This window comes from Rattus norvegicus, chromosome 20 (genome assembly GCF_021556685.1).
Source record: "Rattus norvegicus strain SHRSP/BbbUtx chromosome 20, alternate assembly SHRSP_T2T, whole genome shotgun sequence".
Classification (NCBI taxonomy): Eukaryota; Metazoa; Chordata; class Mammalia; order Rodentia; family Muridae; genus Rattus; species Rattus norvegicus.
Window position 1 is genome coordinate 51120001 of NC_141553.1, and position 11273 is coordinate 51131273.

General features: G+C 41.4%; 1 long non-coding RNA gene across 1 annotated transcript in view; it reads right to left on the minus strand.

Annotated features, from left to right (window-relative positions):
- The window catches only part of LOC147998746 (uncharacterized), a 125583-nt gene extending 115254 nt beyond the window's left edge, over positions 1-10329 (minus strand). Inside the window, exons 1-2 of the long non-coding RNA XR_015645951.1 lie at positions 10137-10329; positions 5292-5431 (exon numbers count right to left, since the gene is read on the minus strand). This is a non-coding gene — a long non-coding RNA (uncharacterized LOC147998746). The remainder of the gene's footprint in view (positions 1-5291; positions 5432-10136) is intronic.
- Between the last annotated feature and the right edge of the window lie 944 nt (positions 10330-11273).

Here is an 11273-nt window from a genome sequence, read left to right on the forward strand (position 1 = left end):
ATAATAATGATGTATTTGTGTTACTTCAAAAATTTAGAATGATAGTCACTATAACTGGGAAATAGTTTAAAGACACTTGCAGTGTATTTAACATAGTTTTAACACCTGGGTGTTTTAACTTTGCATAGTGAGATTCTAAATTTAAAGAATGCTGCTCTGCTGAGCTTTGATGCTGCAGATATTGCTGATAAAATTTTTCATGGCCTGAGGTCAAATTTTCCATCTTGATCAAGCATCTTGATCATGCTACCCTTCTTGTCCTGGGAATACTTTTATCCCTGCCCATTGTGATAAACCTTACCTTTAACAACATAAGCATGTTGGCAACCAAAATACATAGCTTGAAACTCAAAATGGACTGCCATATAGAGTTATTAATTTAACAGGCTGGCAAGCCAAGGACAGGTAAGATTCTGCACAGAGCCTCACCAACCTAAGACAGAAATGCATTGCTTTTGATAATGCATATTCCATGATAGGTAAGGAAGGTCAGAACAACCTAAGACAGATGCAGCCTTGTTTATGGAATAAAAAAGGGGGAGATGTGGAGAGTTTTAGGGTCTGCTTGGCAGGAAATAGACATTGGGCCAGGACAGGGAAGTTGGCTCAGACAAGAATCTTATTTTAGACTTGAACAAAGAAGTAGGCTTCAGGCAAAAAATATGACTTTGGGCCAGGACAGGGAAGTAGGCTCAGATATCTTGGTTATCCTGATAAGCCCTTATAAACAGTGATCACTGGAATTTGTTTATTGCCTTGCTTGTTTCTTGACTATTTGTGTTTATTGACTTGCTTGTTCCCTTAACCTAGACCTGACCTCATTATTTGCATGTTATTAAAATGGTATAAAAGCAGACTAGGAAAAAATAAACCAGCCTCAGCCTCAGAACTGGCTGTGGTCATGCTACAATGTTGTCTAATTGTCTTTTTTCTTTTTAATCCTTGCTCCTGCATTGGAGAACCTATTCACTGACTGAGCTGGCTTAGTCAGTGTGACTCTAAACAAGCAAGTTAAAGATCTGTATGACAAGAACTTCAAGTCTCTGAAGAAAGAAATCAGAGAAGAACTCAGAAGATGGAAAGATCTCCCATGCTTGTGGATTGGCAGGATTAATATAGTAAAAATGGCCATCTTGCTGAAAGCAATCTACAGATTCCATGCAATCCCCATCAAAATTCCAACCCAATTCTTTATAGATTTGAAAGAGCAATTTGCAAATTCATTTGATATAACAAAAAACCCAGGATAGTAAAAACCATCCTCAACAATAAAAGAACGTCTGGGGGAATCACCATCCCTGACTTCAAGCTGTATTACAGAGCAATAGTGATAAAAAAAACTGTATGGTATAGGTACAGAGACAGGCAGGTAGATCAGTAGAATAGAATTGAAGACCCAGAAATAAACCCACACACCTATGGTCAGTTGATCTTTGACAAAGGAGCTAAAACCATCCAGTGGAAAATAGCATTTTCAACAAATGGTGCTGGTTCAACTGGAGGTCAGTATGTAAACGAATGCAAATCGACCCATTCTTATTGCCCTGTACAAACCTTAAGACCAAGTGGATCAAGGACCTCTACATAAAGCCAGAATACACTCAAATTAACAGAAGAGAAAGTGAGGGAGAGCCTTGAATACATGGACACAGGGAAAAATTTCCTCAACAGAACACCAAAGGCTTATGCTCTAAGATCAAGTATGGACAAATGGGACTTCATAAAAGTGCAAAACTTCTGCAAGGCAAAGAACACTGTCAATAGTACAAAATGGCAACCCACAGATTAGGAAAAGATCTTTACCAATCCTACATCCAATAGAGGGCTAATATCCAATATATACAATGAACTCAAGAAGTTAGACTCCAGAGAATCAAATAACGCTCTTGAAAAATGGGGTACAGAGCTAAACAAAGAATTCTCAACTGAAGAATATTGAATGGCTGAGAAGCACCTAAAGAAATGTTCAACATTCTTAGTCATCAGGGAATTTCAAGTCCAAACAACTCTGAGATTCCACCTCACACCAGTCACAATGGCTAAGATCAAAAACTGGGGTCACATAAGATGGTGGTGAGGATATGGAGAATGAGGAACACTCTTCCATTGTTGGTGGGATTTCAAGCTGGTACAAGCACTCTGGAAATCAGCCTGGTAGTTCCTCAAAAAATTGGACATAGTGCTACCTGATGATCCAGCTATACCATTCCTGAGCATATACCCAAAAAATACTGCAACATATAACAAGGACACATGCTCTACTATGTTCATAGCAGCCTTATTTAAAATAGCCAGAATCTCAGAGTGACCCAAAGGTCCTTCAACAGAGGAATAGATACAGAAAATGTGGTGTATTTACAGAATTGAGTACTACTCAGCTATTAAAAACAATGACTTTATGAAATTTTTTGGCAAATGGATAGAACTAGAAAATATCATCCTGAGTGATCCCAAACACAAAAGAACACTCACTCACTGATAAGCAGGTATTTGCCCAAAAGCTCAGACTACCCAAGATATAATCACAAACCACATGAAGCTTAACAAGAAGGAAGACCAAAGGGAATATGCTTCAGACCTTCTTAGAAGGGGGAACAAAAATACTCACAGGAGGAAATATGGAGACAATGTGTGGAGCATAGACTGAAAGAAAGGTCATCCAGAGACTGCCCCACCTGGGGGATCCATCCATATACATACACCACACCCAGACAATATTGCTGATGCCAGAAGTGCATGCTGACAGAAGCCTGATATAGCTGTCACCTGAGAGGCTCTGCTGGAGCCTGACAAATACAGAGGCAGATGCTGGCAGCCAACCATTGAACTGAGAACTCCCAATGTAGGAGTTAGAGAAGGAATGAAGGAGGTGAAGGGGTTTGCAACCCCATAAGAACAACAAAAATATCTACCAACCAGACCCCCCCAGAGCCACCAGGGACTAAACCACCATCCCAAGAGAACACAGAAATGGACCTGTGGCTCCAGCCACATATGAAGCAAAGGATGGCCTTGCTGGGCATCAATGGGGGGAGAGACCCTTTGTCCTGTGAAAGCTTGATGCCCCAGTGTAGGGGCATGTCAGTGCAGGGTGGTGAGAAGGAGAGGGTAGGTGGGTGGATGACAGAGGTCTCTCTTAGAAGCAGGTGGAAGGGGAAGGGGATAGCAGGTTTCTGGAGGGGAAACCAGGAAGGGGGACAACATTTAAAATGCAAATTTAAAAATATCCTATAAAAGAAAAAAATATTAAGGCATTCAATCTTAAAAATTTAGGTCGAAGGCAGCAGGTAGGAAGATTGGCTATCACAAACAGTAGAAATTTAGGCCTTGAGAATTATATAAAGAGAAAGCCAAGAAATAGGCATATATAGTAAGCAGAATGCAATTTAAGTTTATATTATATAAATAATTTAAGCCTTGATCTCATGAAGAACAGGGGGCAGCAAAATCACTGTCTCGTTGGTTAATATTTGTTTATATTCCACTATTTGCTTTGAATTGTTTTAATTAACAAAATGAGTATGATTATGAGTTTGGTGGTTATATTAAAATTCCTCCGGGAGAAAGGTCAAACTAAACGTTTAATGATTTCCAGTTACTGGACCAAGGACATGTTCTTTTGGGATAGAGGAGGCTCAGTGTTTGTTTTGTCCCCATTGGACAGAAAAGTTGAGATGTAGCAGGGGGGTGTGGATCTGATGCTTTGATCAGGAACCTGCATGTGAACACTGAAGGTCCCATTCCCCAATTGGTTTTTGATTGATCAATAAAGATACCAGTGGTCAAAGGCTGGGCTGAAGAGGTGGAATTTCTAGGTTCCTACAGGTATGCTAAGAGATGCCTGATGAGGAAAGGGAATTTGCCATGATTTGGAAGGAGAGTCACCAACCATGTGAGATCTCAGGTGGAGTGGTTGTTGGCTGCTTCCTCCATTTGGAGATTAGAAACACAACGAAGCTGAGAGCAGATTTAAAATATTAAGCAAGGAGGAAAGGAAAAGGCATACTAGGTATGGGAGGCTTAGAAGAGCCCAGCCACTGAGCCATAGAGCAGGTTAAAAATGAACACTGTGTGTGTGTGTGTGTGTGTGTGTGTGTGTGTGTGTGTGTGTGTGTGTGTGTGTCTTTCATCCACAGATCCAAGGGAACCAGGGCAGTGGTAGTAGTGTGGTCTGCCCAGAGCTTAAAGAGGGGTAGTAGAAACTACACCCTATAGTACAATGCTATCATAAAGAAAACAATTTTGAGTTTATAAACACATGGGCATGTGGACTGCCACCTTTCAAGACCTCATGCCTATTATGATAAATATTCATATCATAATCAGACTAATAGTCAAGATTAGTCACCATTAGCCTGAAGGACAGACTTATTGGCACCAAATCACAAAGAACAAATGACTAGGTTTGCCTCATGAGTGCCACGTTCATCTGACAAAATTAAGACACTTGACTTCCTTGGACTTAGGGAATCTCTTAAGTTGTTGGTCACTCCAGGAGTTGAATAGAGAGCACAGGGAGAAACTATAGGATTTTATGTATCTGCGGGCTTTTCCATCTGTTCCCCAGTTCCTGGAATAACTACTGTGAAACTTAATTATCTATATAAATAAATGCCTATACCATTAGCTTGGGCTAACTCATAACTTCATTAACCCATTTATTGCATTCTATGCCTGACACATGACTAGTTACCCCCTCACAGTTTTATGTGTTGTCTCAGAGTTGTGGTGACTCTCTCTCTGTGCCTTACTCGATCTCAGAGTTCCTCTCTCCCTACTGGAACTCCCCCCTCCTAATTCCTGCCTCAGCTCATTGGACAATCTGCTTTTTATTGAGAGGCGATGGTTCCATATAGGACACAGGAGATTCTCTCTACAACTTTCTGTAAAACTGTACATTCCGAGACGGACACGGTTAATTAGAAAACCGAGACTAGGACAACAATCTCCCATGCATGGGGTGGAAAGAAATGAAGATGGCACAACTCCAGAAGGATAAAGACCTCAAAGCTTTAGAAAGGCAGGCTGGGAGTGCGGCTCAGGGGTAGAACACCAGCCTGGCACACGCAGGCCCTTGTGTTTGATTTCAGGCATCATTACAAATGGGAGCTGAACATAAATGTCCCCTGCACCACTGCTACTTCTGAGTACTTCCTTCTGCTTGCTCCTTGGCAGATACAGTTGGTTAAAACTCCTCCCATTCCAACGGCGTTCAAACAATAAAGTTTTATCTGGTGTAATTAACCGTATCTAAATGTTTTGTTAATTAGCATTTTATTGTATAGACTTACTTCTTGTCGTTTTGGGACTCTGGTATACTGCAAGGCACTCCGTGTAAATATATCTGTTAGGAAGTCCTTACAACACCGTGCTTCAATAAGCAGTGCTTCAAGGAATCAGAGTCACATTTTCCTGGGTGCATCCGAGATGTCTAGAAGGATAGAAACAGGATTAAATGATTGAAATAGTTAAGTCTATTTTATAATTAAATAGCGTACTTGCTTATGGAAAATTGATCATTTACTAACATATGTTAAAAAAAAAAGCTTGAAATGGTAAGTGTTTTGGCTCTCTCTACTAGGCTCACAGATGAAATCAAGCAGAAAGCTTCTTGGTCCACTAAGAAAAATATATATACTACATATCCCTATATTAATGTCTTATTCATGGTGACTGAGACTATTTATCAGTTGTATAAGAGGAATTGTGTTTAGAAGATTCTGTTGCCTCCCCGTCTAACAGCATTCACCTCACTATCACATTAGTAGTAGTCGTTTGCATGATTAAAGCAGTGCTCAGTGTGTTATAAACTGTGTTAATGTTATATGGCCATGGTAAGTTTGTTTACTGATCTATAGCAAACATCTGCTAATCAGTGAGCCCTGTATTCCATATAAATAAGGCTGCATGCTCTCTTCAAGGGGGCATTCCTTCTCTTCCCATTAGAAAGCACGTGAGTTGGTTGATGCTTACAACATGGCATGTGTTTAGAATGAGAACACTCAGAGGAAGCACTGTCTTGTGTACGTCTAAAGCCTTCTCTACTATTCGCCTGTCACTCATCTTTTTAAAGTGTATCTGTTAAGTGGCATTTTCTTTGTTTAACCAATGCCAAATAAAAATTAAAATATCAAACTACTGGAGAAAAAGAAACTGGGATAGCATCTGATTGTGAGTAACAGTCACTTAGTAAAAACCTGGCATTAATATGCTTTGAAGAAGAAGAGTAAAAAATAACCCTTTAAGATCCTATGATTTTAACTTCTATTCATACTTATCATATTATAAATATGAATATATAGAATATATAATTCATAAGAATTTATGAATCAAAAATTTAACTAAAATACATAATTTACAGATTGATATGAAGACTAATGACTTATATAAGATCATATGACTACCAAAAGACAAGATTCAAAATAAGAAACCAGTTGTTATCATAAGGTCATGAACATGACTATATGTGAGGCTTTGAATCATTTCAATAAGTAGGGGTTTTTGATAACTGATGGTTTTGCTGATATGTTCTAGTATTTATTTTTCCCTAATATATTTGATTTGAGTCATGATTTCTGTTGTAGACTACGAAGAGCTCTGAAAAGTCAAAGTACAGTGCTTTGGAGACTGATCACGTGTGTACATTTGCATCAGGTGTTATCATGTATTTCGAAATAAGGTTTTGTTCTCAGAGTGCCAATAAAAGCAAAATAAGTCCATCCTGTAATGACAGCAATTAATAATAACAAGCCTGACTATTCCACAATTGAACTGAAAACCATCAGCTTAGCCCTGTGGACATAATGCTTGTCATATGGGCAGCAGTGCTACTTTCCTTCCAGCCCACTGCACATCTTCGTGTTTCTCAGCATTGCAATGCTTCAACCCTGCCTACAATTATCACAAAATCCCTAGTCCACTTCAAAACTGAAGTGAGACACTTTTGTTCCATGATCCTGTTGCAGCATTTATCGTGGTATGTTGGAGTCATCTTAATGCACACATCAAATGGAAGTTTCTTGAAGGTCAATCTAAAAGAACTCGAAACAAAATACACAGTAGCAAAGGTTTGCAACCCTTCATTGTATGGATGAGCTAAGTTTTCTTCTCAATTTCAGAAGTTCTGCATCTCAAGACTAGACATGGACTGACCCTGGGCTCCAACCTCATAGGCAGCAATGAATAGCCTAGTAAAAGCACCAGTGGAAAGGGAAGCCCTTGGTCCTGCCAAGCCTGAACCCCCAGTGAAAGTGATTGTTGGGGGGAGGATGGGGAGGGGAACACCCATATAGAAGGGGAGGGGGAGGGGCTAGGGGGATGTTGGCCCGGAAACCGGGAAAGGGAATAACAATTGAAATGTAAATAAGAAATACCCAAGTTAATAAAGATGAAAAAAAACTGGGTGAGATCTAAATCATCCATTGTTGTCTTTGAAGAGTTAATAAAGCAAACAAAGGATATGAAAAGGTAATAGTGTTTGCAAAATTAGTGGTCTCCTGTAAGGACTCCTTGAAATACCAATCATGCTGACAAATTAATTATATTCAAGAAAGGTGATTTCAGACCTATGATCTAAGGAGCTGTGAGAGGTTATGAATGTTTATTCTTTTAAGTCTCCATATGATATTCTACAGTCACAATAGAAAAGCTAGTACAGTGTTAAATAAAGCATCATTTCCATTGTTTAAAAAAAAAAAGACTTTCACGTGACAGACGTACCATTTCCTAAAATAAAAGCTCAACGACCTGCTTTAAAGAATTATGTCAAAACTTGAACCTGTGCAATATTTAAAAACGATTGTCTGCAAATTCCAGATTGCCAAATTCTCTGTGGGGCAAACGTTAGCATATGAAGGAGCTGCTTGTGAAATAGAATTCTCAGAGCTTCCTAATTCTAAAGTATTTCTGACCCATATTCCACCTTAGACGCAGGGCTCTGCTGTAGGTGTACTAATTAGAACTAGGTAAGCCCTGATCATTCATTCTCTAAGTTTTGACCAGTTGTGGATCTCTGTAATAGTCTCCATCTGGAGCACCTAAAGGCTATTTTGGTGATGGTGAGAGCTACACTTGTCAGTGGGCATAAACATACATAATTGGAATACAGTTAGAAACTATGTTAACTTAGAAAAATGATAGTAGGAGATTCTCCTCTAGGTGGATGACCTCTCTGACCACAAGGCTTGGCTAGGTTTACAAAACTAGCACAAGTTTCCTCTTATTGAACAGGCCTTAAAACTAGTTAGACATCTGTAGGTTAAATACAAGACGAAACTGTCACTGCTGAGCCACTGGGATACATTAGCAGGCACCATGCAGGAAGAGCTACAGTGGGCAAGCAAGCTCCCTGGAGGTGGCCCACCATCTTGCCTGGCTATGATTGGTGCACTATGAAAGGTGTGGCCCCAGAGACTTCGTCCCAGGATTGCCTTTTGCTACTGACGCGCCTTCTCATGTTTGCCATTGCCATACTCATTTGTTTGGCTTGCTGTGAGTGGACACAGAGGCCTTCACTGACTATAACCTGCTGTGATAACTTCCTGGGTGAGAGTCCACCTTTTGGGCAAGTTTCCTTCAGATCAGCATGATTGAAGTCCCAGAGCAGTGCACCACAAAAGCCAACTAAGGGCCCCTCCTTGCCACCCTAACCTATAGCCAGAGTAAAATGTCTCACAGGCTATAATGTCCAAAGTGGCGGCTCCTGTTAAAATGATGGCACCAGCACATCTCTTCAGCCTGTAACTGTCACACCGCCTTTCCCACCTCAATAGGTGCTACCCCTCAAGAGCTGTTCACAGTGGCCATAGGGACGGCACCTTTCCTGTCTCAGCCTTCTGCTGTCATAAAGATCTGTCCATGGTGGCGACACCTTTTCTGCATCGGCCTACAGCTTTCTTCAAACACCACGGCAGCAGCTGTCCCACAGGAGCTGTCCACATTGGCTGCACCTCCCCTCCAGCACTCCCACTCCTCACTCTGCAAGCAGGCCGGCAGAGATGGCGCCTCGGCAAAAGCCAGCTCCAGCTAGGACGGACTTCTCACTCTAACCCTTGGACCCAATGCAGGGAAAGGGGTGTGAAAAAAAACCCCACCAACCCCTGAGCTTACCACAAAACCCCACCAATCCCTGCTCAGGAAAACCCACCAATTGCTGTGCTCCCCAAGCACAGAATTTGATCTCCCATCAATCCTCAATCCGGAAAACTCAAGAAGCAATGAGAGAAGAGAAAAAATGAGGGGCAGAGCTGAGGTTCCTGAACTCCTCAGCTGAGCTGGGGATACACTCCCCTAGGAACTGCACCATCTCCGCTGAGGAGGCTTCCTCTGAAGAGTCCTCGGTTCTGCTGTCTCAGGATGACCTTTTTAATCTATGACAAAAGAATTACTGTCTTGAAGTTACAATGCATTTGTATGAAGATTGATGAGAATTGTTTAGAGATAAGTCTCAAAAAAGAAATACATAATCAGTATTCCTGTTGTAATTTCCTCTTAATGATTTTAATCTGCTTTTGAAGAATATGTTTTTGTGGTGAATGTTTTTAGAAAATGTGTAACTTGTGGCTATGAAGTAGTTTTCTGAATAGAAAAACTTTGTCTTAAGGAATATAAAAAAAGAAAAAATAAAACACTGGCATTTGCTTTTGCTGCAACTACTGTGTGTGTGTGTGTGTGTGTGTGTCTGTGTGTGTATATGTGTGTATGTTTGTGTGAGTGTGTGTGTCTGTGTGTATGTATGTGTGTGTATATGTGTGTATGTGTGTGTGAGTGTGTGTATGTGTGTCTGTGTGTCTGTGTGTGTGTCTGTGTGTGTGTATGTGTGTGTGTATGTGTGTGTATGTGTGTGTATGTGTGTGTATGTGTGTATGTGTGTGTGTAAGTGTGTGTGTGTATGTGTGTGTATGTGTGTATGTGTGTGTATGTGTGTGTATGTGTGTGTGAGTGTGTGTGTGTCTGTGTATGTGTGTGTTACATGTGTGTGTGTGAGTGTGTGTGTGTCTGTGTATGTGTGTGTGTGTTGCATGTGTGTGTGTGTGTGATGTTGCTATCTGCTCCCCATCAGTCCAATCACCAATGCCACACCCTGCTGCCTGACTCAATGAAGCCAATAAAGATAGCAGCTCCCAGCACCCACGTACCTCATGGCCCCTCATCCTTTGCTTCCAAGCCCCTGACCGTTGTCTGTTATCCTTGTCATGTATATGACTCTTCAAGTGGAGACACATCACTTCTTTCTCATCGCCTCTGGACACAGCACAGTGAACTTGTTGTCAGAATCGTATGGATGGCAATGCCTCTCTGGATCATTGTTTTCCCAACCGTCCAAGTTCCCTATCCAAGAACAAAAGAGGGGGGTTGTGATCACCCCGTCAGCTCAGTTCTGTGTATCTTTAACTTATAGGACCCTTGACCACTGAGCAAAAAGGTCAACAACCAGCACCTAAGCCTGCTGGCTCCAGAGGTGAAACTCTCCTCTTCAACTGCTCAAGTCCTGATGAAGCTGTTTACATGACAACCGTCGCCAGGCAACACTGGTGAGTGTAAGCATGCCCATTGGTTCAGCACTTGAAGGAGACAACGTCAGTGCACATATGCAGTGTGAGCCTGGTGGTCTTGTTTGGCTGTAGTCTGCGCTTACCTTGCAAGCCCTTTCCTTCTTCGGATTTGAAGAGGCCAGCCAGAGCTGCAGAGGGAGACCACCCGTCTCAAGGAGAAAAAGAAAGTGAAATTCTTTGATCAGGACATAATGTGGAGAGGTTATTTCCAGCCATGACTCTCAGTTCTAACTGCCCCTGCTTTCAGTTTTCCCACACATTATCTGAATCTACAGAGAATACTACTAATACTCCACGGAGTATGTTTTCTCTACTCTGAGATTCTCCACATTGTCTTCAGGGTCAGATCTTTATTTCGGCTCCTGTGCTGCTTTTAATAAGACTGTTCCTCACTGGTTGGGGAATTAGAGGGTTGTTTCCAAGGGTTTGATACTGTTTGGGGAGGTTGTGGGAGCTTGGATGGAGCCTTGAGAGATGAAATCCATCCCCAGAGGCCAACATTGAGCATGTAGTCTCTGTCCACTTCCTGTATTGTCTCTGCTGGAGGTGGGATCTCTCAACTTCCTTTCCTGCCACCATGACTGCCTCTTGCTACACGGCCTCCCACCAAGACAGACCCACACACATCAGGAACTGGAATCTAAACACACTCTTCCTTCCATAAAATGCTTCTGACCATGGCGTTTTTACCACAGAAATAGAAAATTAACAGATACAATC